Source organism: Phyllostomus hastatus, unplaced genomic scaffold (assembly GCF_019186645.2).
Source record: "Phyllostomus hastatus isolate PE091 unplaced genomic scaffold, TTU_PhHast_1.1 phas_scaffold_317, whole genome shotgun sequence".
NCBI lineage: Eukaryota > Metazoa > Chordata > Mammalia > Chiroptera > Phyllostomidae > Phyllostomus > Phyllostomus hastatus.
This window is the reverse complement of record NW_025334023.1, coordinates 20,780,987-20,791,447: the sequence shown is the minus strand read 5'-3', so window position 1 is coordinate 20,791,447 and position 10,461 is coordinate 20,780,987. Positions and strand designations below refer to the sequence as shown.

Here is a 10,461-nt window from a genome sequence, read left to right as displayed (position 1 = left end):
AAGGAGGGTTTACATGAGGAGGAAGGGGAATTGGTTTTATTCCCATCTATAAGAATAGTAAGTCAATTCCTATTTACCTAGAATGTTGTTTAACATTCAGATCTCTTTACTGTCTACTTTTCTGAACAGGAATTCAGTTTCCCTACATGGATGAATTCCAGCACTAGTCTCCATGGTGTCAGTACAGGCTAAAGGGTGAAAAATAAACACCATTAAGGTCTGGCATATAGTGAGAGCTCCAAATATGCTGTAGGTAAAATAAATCATACTGACACTTTTACCACAGCTCTTCCTAGGTAAGAGGTCATTTTTGTTGGGAACAGAGACACTTAGATAGCTAAGCGTTTGGGTAAATGGTGGATACCAGAGCCTGTGTGTTGATTGGATTAGGTTTTTGTGGGTTTTTTCGGTTGTGCAAAACTACTATATTTACAAAAATGGCACAAAAGTGAATTCAGCAGTCGACGTACATGCTCACTTCTTTATATCTTTAACAACAAAAGGTATTGGAACTCTATAACTGAATAAGAATATTAGCTTCAATGGCCGCTATTAATTAAGCACTAGGGTCACATAAGTTACACCAGAATGGGCAAATATTACCCAAGTAAATTTCTATTGTTAAAGCTGAATCAGGTTAAAGGCCATTCAAGTTCAAGCACAGAAATACAAATCTTTTGGAGCCCCATCTATTGGAGTTTGAAATATGCGAACTTTCTTCCAACTTGTGGTCTTAAACTTCTGTTTTATAAAATCCAAAAGGAAGATGCAGAAGAAACCAATACAGTAGAGGTTAATTAAATAAGAGTAACACACAAAGCTATAATGAGGATGAATTAAAGAAAGCCAAAACACTGAAAATGTAAAACTTGCTTGGGAGTTTGTTATGACCAGTCCTACACTACAAGTTAGGCAATATATACAATTATTTTCAGGTAGATTACTTACTTTATGCTGCTCTAACATGTTCTCTCCGTCTTCACAAGTATCTTCCTTCCAGGAGCAGCACGCACTTCCACCCCCTGCAAAGCTGTCACTCACAAATGACTTAGTGAATGAAATGAAAAGAAAAGCAGGGAAGTAACATATTAAGGAAAAACAATGGGAATTAGAAGATGCATGTGGTTCAGCTCTTTTAAGCAGCCAGCCAGCTTGCTAGCAACAAGGGATGGATTCCATTGAGGAAGGCCCCCGTGGATGGGAATGTGGTCACCAGTGACCCCTGTTTTATCCGGGCTGCATAGGAAGTTGCTTTCTCTTCATTTTTGCTTTAGCCATGCAGTAATCCCCAGAATCAAAATATTTTTGCCCTTTCTGTAATCATTTCTTTAAGAAATCTGAACCTCCAGGTTTTTGTCCCAGATGAGGACACCATGCTTTTAATTTTGCTTCTTCGTCTTTCTCTGGATTAGTCACTTTATCTTCCATTTCCTTCTGTTCCTCTGTAGAGGCTGCCTCAGGGACTTCCCCGGACATGCTGCTCCCTCTGCGGATGAGCCTGGATTAGTGATTCACAGAGAAAAGGAATTGGTGCTTTTTGGTGTGAGGGGAAAGATGAGCAAAGGGGGCAGTTGAGGGGAGAAGAGAGAGAATGAGTGGGAGAGGAGAGTAAGAGAAGTGAAAAGACGAGAGGGGAGGAGAACGAAGTGGTAGGAGAAAGAACCTGGATGGAGGCCCGGAGGCAGGGAGACTGCACAGGACTTGACAGAAATGTCCAAGTCACTCTGGGCAGTAGGTGATGTAATGAGCCCCAGCGATGCTGTCCAATCTGTGTTCTTCCACTGGTGGAAAAGTGTGAAAAGGCTAGATTTCACATGTATGTTGATACTGCATGGACAGAGATGGCATGTGTAGATGCAGGATTCTTGAGACAAAGAGGATCACAAGACCACATAAATTTCCAGACATTCGCAGAAATCTTGGACACCCCATGCCATGAGACTTGGGCTCAAGGCCATTGAGATCTCAAGGGACAAGTGAGGGAGGGCTCCAGGTAGCAGCATCCGGGTTACATAAAGGTGTGTATGGTGTGTGTGCGTGTGTGTGTGAAAGGCAGAGAAAGAGTGAGGGAGAGGGAGGTGGAAGAGAGAGATGAAGACAGAGAGGAAAAAGTTGAGAGAGGAAGGCGGTAGAGGGGAGTATCACACAGATGGGAAGAGAACTGAGGACTGGAGATAGAAATCAGTTGTGCTCATGAAAAATCCAACTGCATTTCATCTTTAATCCTGTAGCAGTCACATTTCATGCAAATGACTCTCTTCTGGTTTCCTCCTTGCTTCCGATTAGCAGTTGAACGTGTTGCCCAACATCCCCGACAAGCAGATATCTCCAGTCATAGAAAACTCAATGCCTTTGGGGAAGTTCTTCCCATTTTTGAAAATTTCTGTGTTTAGGAAGTTCTTCGTATTGGACTAAAAGCGTCACTCATTTATCCACCTAACAAATCTTTACTAAGCATCTACTACGTGCCAGGCACTGTCCTGTGTATTGGGGATACAAAATCCCTGCTCTCGTCAGACACACTTTGTAATGGGTTCAAAGACTAAATGAATAAAAGATACATACTATGCCAGGTGGTATAAGGACAATATGCTAAGTATACTATAGTGGCAAATACTGAGAAGGAAATAAATAAACCTCAGGGGAGAGTATAGACTGAAGGTACATGCTAGTGAACTGTGAACTCATAAATGTCTTTAGATGATGAGTGTAATTGGTAATAAGAGCTCCAAGGCACTCCAGTGTTAACATTTTGGGCAATGTGGAGAGACTGGCAAAGCAGATAGAAAGTTGCAGATTCCTGTAATTTCCATTTCTGTTCACTAGAGTAGAAACTCTTCCTCAGGAGGAAAACGGTGGTTATATTTGAAGATCATTATTCTGTATGGTACCATGGAAATGGAGTACTTGTTAATTCTGGTGGGAGCAGATTTCTTCCCACAACCTGGGTGCAGTGAGGGTGGCAGACAGTACAAGACAGGAGCTGCTGGGACCCTGCCTGGGCAGGAGTGGCAGCAACCCGCAGGGGCAGAGGCCACAGAGCAGCAATGCCAGATCAAAGCCAGCTGCTGCGGAGAACTTTACTGGCCCCTGGAAGAAGGGGAATCCACCCAGGGTGTTACCCAGGGGAAGGGATTTGCACGGGTCCAGAGTTCTAGTAATTAGAGTAACTAGAGACTGCTGTTATCATGACCCCTGTGCTGGCACTGTGTGTGCTCCTGCCCAACCCACACCAGCATAGCCCGGTTACCATGCTCACACTGCAACATACATCTCTGCAATTCTATTCTTGAGCTATTACATCTTTGGCGAGGTCAGTTCAAACCACAAATCTCACCCATTAAGATCTTGAATTCTAAGACGATTATCTATTTTACTGGTTATTAATCCTAGATTTCTGTGACTTGCAAAAATGATGAGCAATATCATCATCCATTCTTTTTATTACCTTTTTTCAATTACAGGTGATGCAATCATGAAATCTATTCTTAATTAGAGTCACTAAAATATTGCAAAAGGACACATTTGAGATCAGACCTGGAGGCATCATCTCTTTAGACACATTATCAAAATCTGCAAGGAGGAAAGAATCTTTCCAACAATTACCAAGTTCTATTGAGCATCAGATACAAATCAATGCCACCTCTGCTATCATCCAGCCAGTTTCTATCTACTTTGCCACAACGATATTGTGAGAGTTGTTGCCAAGGGCTTCGAAGGAATTCAAACATTTACAAAGTTACTACCAGTCATAAGCTTATCAAAACAGGAAGTGGGTGTGTCAGATTCAGATCGTTCCTTATGATTGTAAAAGACTTCATAATGTTCACTTCTAGAAGCTTACATTCTACCCTTTGACTATTCATAATAGAATCTTGCTTAAGATGGTTGTTAATTTATTTACTGTGAACTGTCTGCAGAAATTCCTTTTTTTTTTGATAATTATAATTTTGACTCATTTCCGGTTCTTCCACTATTTGTGCGTTTTCAAAAATAATTATTTCAATGGTTAAATAATATTTTTTCATGTTTTCTAAAAAGTCATTTGTCCAAAATGAAAATAAGAATTATTTAGAGTTGCTACTTACTTTTTACAGCCTCCTCATTCAAATTGACCTCTGTTTCCTTCTTACTAACATTTGCCCCATGCTATTCCCACCCTTTTGCAGGGGATTCAGGCTGGACTAGGAGAAGCATTAACCAAGTCACTGCTGCCAGAAGATGGGACCAAAAAGCTGAAGCTAAAGCAGGACAGCCTAATTTAGTAGAGCAGTGAGGGATAGCAAGGTTAGTCTAAGCTAATGTCTATCAGGAAGGATAACGAGTTGAATGCACAGCAAACAGAAGGTCAAAGTAGAGGTTCAGAAGCAGTCAGGACCAACCAAGTGGAGTATAAAGCCATTCAGATACATTTGGCAGCTACCAGCCACACGGCCCCCTAGGCACTTGAAACGTGGGTAGCACCACTGAGAAATTGGATTTTTACTTATTTTTATTTATTTAAAGTATGTTTTATTAATTATCCTATTACAGCTGTCCCAGTTTTCTTTCTCCCCTTCTCCCCTTCTCCCCTCACCACCCAGTATCTCCCTTCTCTCCAGCAATCCCCCCCTTAGTTCATGTCCATGGGCCGCACATATAAGTTCTTTGGCTTCTACATTTCTTATACTATTAACCTCCCCCATCTATTTTGTACCTACAATTATGCTTCTTAATCCCTGTACTTCCTCCCCTTTCTCCCCCTTCCACCTCCCTGCTAATAAACCTCTATGTGATACACATTTCTGTGATTCTGTTCCTCTTCTAGTTGTTTGCTTATTTTTTTTTTTTAAAGAGTCGGTTGTTGATAGTTGTGAGTTTGTTGTCATTTTACTGTTCATAGTTTTGATCTTCTTTTTCTTAAGTCCCTTTGACATTTCATATGATAAGGGCTTAGTGATGACGAACTCCTTTACTTTTAATTTGTCTGAGGAGCGCTTTATCTGCCTTTCCATTGTAAATGATATTTTTGCTGGATAGAGTAATCTTGGTTGTAGGTCCTTGCTTTTTGTCACTTTGAATACTTCTTGCCAGTCCCTTCTTGCCTGCAAAGTTTCTTTTGAGAAATCAGCTGATAGCCTTATGGGAACTCCCCTTGTATGTAACTCTCTGCTTTTCTTTTATTGGTTTTTAGATTGTCTCTTCATTTAATTCTTTGGCATTTTAATTATGATGAGTCTTGGTGTGGTCCTCTTTGCATCTGTCTTGTTTGGGACTCTCTGTGCTTCCTAGACTTATATGTCAATTTCCTTTGCCAAATTAGGGAGGTTTTCTTTTATTATTTTTTCAAATAGGTTTCCAATCTCTTGCTCTTTCTCTTCTCTTTCTGGCACCCTTATTATGTGAATGTTGGAACATTTGAAGTTGTCCCAGAGGCTGCTTAAACTATACTCAATTTTTTGGATTTTTTTCTTCTTGCTGTAATGATTGAATATATTTTTCTTCCTTATGTTCCAAATCATTGATATGATTCTTGGCTTCATCCTTTCTACTGTTAATTCCCTGTAAATTTTTCTTTAGTTAGAGATTTGTTCTTTATTTCAGTTAGCATATCCTTCATTTCTGCCTGGGTCTTTTTTAAGCTGTTGAACTACCCACTGAGTTCCTTGAGCATCATTATAAATAGTGTTTAGAACACTGCATCTGATAGATTGTTTATCTCCATTTTATTTAGTTCTTTTTCTGGAGTTCTGATCTGTTCTTTCATTTGGGCCACTTTGCCTTGTCTCCTCATTTTGGCAGCCTCCCTGTGTTTGCTTCTATGTATTAGGTAGAGCTGCTTTGACTCTGGGTCTTGGTAGTGTATACCTACCTATATTAGGTATACCTAATATAGCAGGTATCCTGTAGGGTTCAGTGGCACAGACTCCCCTATCTCCCAAGCTGTGTACTCGAGGTACTTCCTTCATGTGGGCTGACTACTCCCTTCTCTTGAAGACGAGTCTTGATTGCTATCAGCAGGTCAATGAGAGGGTTTACCCAGTCCAGGTAGCTGGTAGGACTGGTTGTGACTCCTGGCCAGCAACCACCTCCCTCCATGGCTTTTGGAGGTGATTGGGTTGTGTTCCAGCCTGTCCACTGGGTGTGCAGGCTCTGGGGGTTCCTGGGTGGCACAGGCCAAGGTCAGCTTCTGCCTGTGTTCTGTCTGGGGCCCCTTGGTGTAAGCTATAAAACTATCTGCAGATGGCTGCTGCTAGTGCCAGGCCTAGGAACACTCAGCAAGAGGTATGGGGGCTGGGCTCAGCTGTTGCTTGTTTGAACAGATTTAGAAAGGTCTGAAGCTTGCACCTAGCCTAGCCCTTCATATGGAAAAGTCGCTGTCACCAGGGTAGGAGGGTTGGTTGGATGGGCCCACAACTTGAATGGGGTGGACCCTTATTGCTCTCCTTTTCCACCCTCAATTCAAAAGTTCTAAACTAAATTAGAAAAAAAAACTCAACTTCTGGCCAAGATGGAGGTATATGTAGACACACTATGCCTCCTCCAACAACCAAAAGGACAACAACAATTTAAAAACAAAAACCAACCAGAACTGATAGAAAATCAAACTGTAGGGAAGTCTGACTACCAAGGAGGTAAAGAAGAAACATTCATCCAGACCCGTAGAGGGGCAGAATTGGGCAGCTGGGCAGAGCGGATTCAAAGCAAGGCAAGGCAAGGCAAGGCTGGCAGACTGAGTGAGACGGCTGGTAGACTGGGTGGTCCCACATTCACGTGCAGATAAACCAGGAGAAAGAACTGGGGGGTGAAACAGACCACACAACTCAGGCTCTCAGTGAGGAGAAATAAAGCCTCAAACCTATGACTGAAAACACCTGTGGGGGTAGAGGTGGCAGCAGGAGAAACTCCCAGCCTCATAGGAGAGTTCGCTGGAGAGAGACCCACAGGGTCCTAGAATGTGCACAAACCCACCCACCCAGAAATCAGCACCAGAAGGGCCCACTCTGCTAGTAGGTAGCAGGGGCAGTGACTGAAATCCAGCAGAGAGTGGAGCAAGCAGCACTGCTCCCTCTCAGACCCCTTCCCCACATACAGCGTCACAAGGCAGCGAAATGGGTTGCCCCTCCCACCCCTGTGAACACTCAAGGCTCCGCCCCTTACTACATAATAGGCGTATGAAGACCAAAAAAAAAAAAAAATGGCCAAATAAAATAACAGATCAAAGCTCTAGAAAAAATACAACCAAGCAATGAAGAGACAGCCAACCTATCAGATGCACAATTCAAAGCACTGGTGATCAGGATGCTCACAGAATTGCGTGAATTTGGTCACAAATTAGATGAAAAAATGAAGGCTATGCTAAGTGAAATAAAGGAAAATGGGAACCAATAGTGATGGGAAGGAAACTGAGACTCAAATCAATGGTGTGGACCAGAAGGAAGAAAGAAACATCCAACCAGAAAAGAATGAAGAAACAAGAATTCAAAAAACTGAGGAGAGGCTGAGGAATCTCCAAGACATCTTTAAACAGTCCAACATCCGAATAATAGGGGTACCAGAAGGAGAAGAGGAAGAACAACAAATGGAAAAGTTATTTGAACAAATAATGAAGGAGAACTTCCCCAATCTGGCAAAGGAAATAGACTTCCAGGAAGTCCAGGAAGCTCAGAGAGTCCCAAAGAAGTTGGACCCAAGAAGGAACACACCAAGGCACATCATAATTACATTACTGAAGACTAAAAATAAGGAGAGAATCTTAGAAGCATCAAGAGAAAAGGAGACAGTAACCTACAAAGGAGTTCCCATCAGACTGTCAGCTGATTTCTCAAAAGAGACCTTGCAGACAAGAAGGGGATGGAAAGAAGTATTCCAAAGGCAAGGACCTACATCCAAGATTACTGTACCCAGCAAAGCTTTCATTTAGAATGGAAGGTCAGATAAAGTGCTTCTCAGATAAGGTGAAGTCAAAGGAGTTCATCATCACTAAGCCCTTATTACATGAAATGTTAAAGGGATTTATCTAAGAAATGGATATAAAAATATGAACAGTAAAATGGCAGCAAACTCACAGTTGTTAACAACCACACCTAAAACAAAAAGAAAAGCAAACTAAACAAACAACTAGAACAGGAACAGAACCACAGAAATGGAGATCACATGGAGGGTTATCAACAGGGGAGTGGGAGGGGGAGAGAGGGGGAAAAGATACAGAGGATAAGTAGCACAGATGGTAAGTAGAAAATAAACAGGGGAAGGTTAAGAATAGTATAGGAAATGTAGAAGCGAAAGAACTTATATGTACTATCCATGGACATGAACTAAAAGAGGAGAATGTGGGTGGGGGGGGTGTGCAGGACAGAGGGGAAGGAAGTGGGAAAAATTGGACAACTGTAATAGCATAATCAATAAAATATATTTTAAAAGAAAGTTCTAAATAAAATTAAATCCAGCAATATGGGTCCAGCACAAATAATGCCCCCTTTTTATTACAAAATCTTTTGTTACAAGATCATAAGCATGTAATTCTGTAATATAACAATATCACATTCAAGCACATCATATGACATTTTAGGTGAAATGTTCAAATTAGAACTATAAATTATTACACCCATATTATTACCGTACCAACTACACTCAAGCAGGCCTTACTTCTGCTGGACCCTATACATAATAAGGATATTACATCATGACCAAGTATAGTTTATCTGAGAAATGCAAAGTGGGTTTAATACTCATAAATTAATATAATTCTTCTTATTAACAGAATAAAAAAGAAAAAGTGATCACCACTATAAATACAACTCCCATTTTTAATAATAATTTAAAAAACCTCTTAGTAAAGTAGAACTAGACTTTCTCTATATGATAAAGAGTATTTACAAGAAATCATAATTAACATTTACTTTTCCTTATGATCAAAAATAAGGCAAGGAAGTTGATTCTAATCAAAACTATCCACCATTGAATTGACTTGTACAACAAAGCAAGAAAAATAAAAGAAATAAGAATCTGAAAGGAAGAAATATAATTTTTTATCTGTAGATAACATGATAGTTTGCTAAAGGAAATCCAGAAGAATTTAAATGACTACAGTAAGTGAATTTAGCAAGATAGCAGGATAAAAGATCTTTATACTAAAATCAATTTTATTTCCACATATTAAAAACAAACGATAGTGTGCAATTTAAAAATACTATTAACAACTGAAAATGTAAAATTAGTATTTATAATAACATAAAAAATATGAAATACTTAGAATAAATTTAACAAAATATGAGAAAAATTTTTGTACTGAAAACAAAAAAGGGGAAAGCCAATAAATACAGGGATATATCATACTCATGGGATAGAAGACTCAATAACAACAATATATCAATACTTCTCAAGTTGATCTATAGATGGAATGTAATGCTAGCAAAATTCCCAGCAAAAAAGATATTCACAAAACAATTCTAAAAGTTATATGAAAATTTAAAGGTCTTGAAATGGCCAAGACAATCTGAAGAAGAACAAAATTAGAGGACTTATGCTATCTGATATCAATACTTACTATGATGATACAGTGATCAATACATGATAGCATTGGCATAAAGGTAGACAAATAGATTCATACAACAGAATAAAGTCCAGAAAGAAACTTCCAGATAGAAGTTCAACTGATTTTGACAGACTCTAAAGCAATTTATTAAATGAGGAATTGAGTCTTTTCAACAAATTGTGATGGAGTAATTTTTAAAGAAAAAACAAATCTTGGCCCTCAATTCACTACTTATGCAAAAATTAATTTGAGATAAATCATAATCTTAAAGTGTAAAAGCTAATGTCATAATGCTTCTAAAAGAAACCATATAAGAGAATATTATCTTGGAGTAGGTAAATATTTCTTAAATGGGATATTAAATGCACTATACGTAAAAATTGTTAAATTAGACTTCATCAGAATTAAAATATTCTACTCATTAAAAGAAACTGTTCAAACCATGGCTGCTGTGGCTCAGTAGATTGAGAGATGGCCTGTGAACCAAAGGGTCACTGGTTTGATTGATTCCCAGTCAGGGCACATGCCTGGGTTGCAGGCCAGGTCCCCAGTAGGGAGCATGTGAGAAGCAACCACACACTGATGTTTTTCTCCCTCTCTTTTTCCCACTCTTCCCCTCTGTCTAAAAATAAATAAAATCTTTTAAAAAATAAAAGAAACTGTTCATAAAGGCAAAGTCAAGCCACCATCTTGAAGAAAATATTCACAAGGCATATATCAAAGGACTCATATCCAGAATATGAAGATCTCCCTTAAATCAATAATAAAAAGTCAATTCACTTTAAAAATGGACAGAAGATTTGAACAGACACTTCACAAAAGATGATATATAAGTCATCAAAAGGCATACAAAATATATTAAACATCATTAATCACCAGGGAAATAAAAATTAAAAACATAATGAGGTATCATTACAAACTCAAAAGAAGAGCTCCAATTTAAA

General features: G+C 39.3%; 1 pseudogene; it reads right to left on the bottom strand.

The window, feature by feature from the left end:
• Nucleotides 1-1,088: 1,088 nt before the first annotated feature.
• On the bottom strand, nt 1,089-1,476 carry LOC123805377 (annotated as a pseudogene).
• Nucleotides 1,477-10,461: the final 8,985 nt, after the last annotated feature.